Genomic DNA, 689 nt, shown 5'->3' on the forward strand with positions numbered 1-689 from the left:
CTCTCGGCTCCGCTGCTGCTGCTGCTGGCCGCCGGCGTCACGCCGAGCTCGTTCATGTGGCTGGCTGCTCGCGTCCGCTCGCCGCGCGCTGTTTTTTAAGCGGAGCACGGTTGAGTAAGCAAGCGTCAAAGGCGACTGGCTAGCCCCAACGCACGACCCTTCGGGTGTGTCCGTTTTGACTGATGAGACGGTTCGACGTGTGACCCATCCGTAAAATATGTCTCCGGCTCGACCCATTTCGAACGCAAAATTTGATCGGGGTTTATGATTGAATGAACGCACACGCATCCTCTCGTCGTCCGTCTCGGGCTTGCATGTCGGTCGTCCAACTACCCCCCACCGACCCCATTTAATCCACACGAATGGGCGAGCCCGTGGGTCAATCACAGAACCGCCATCCGCCGTGTCCTCTTTTATGGCGAATCTATGGACTGGCCAGCCCACTTCCACTTTCCCACGTGTCCACACCATTGCTCCCTCCCTCCCAGACAGCAAAGCTAGCCTAGCGCAGCTCCACACCTCACTCTCCGTCGTCCATGGGCTTCTGGAAGTGGGTGCCCTGCAAGGAAGGCCAAGCACGACCATGAGGCGGTGGTCGTCGTCCGTCTTGTCTGGAAGCGCGGCCACCCACTCCACCTTACCTCCGGCCGCCGTGCCACGCTTTCGACCGTAAGTCAACGTCGACATCT

The sequence above is a fragment of the Triticum dicoccoides genome, chromosome 6A (genome assembly GCF_002162155.2).
Source record: "Triticum dicoccoides isolate Atlit2015 ecotype Zavitan chromosome 6A, WEW_v2.0, whole genome shotgun sequence".
NCBI lineage: Eukaryota > Viridiplantae > Streptophyta > Magnoliopsida > Poales > Poaceae > Triticum > Triticum dicoccoides.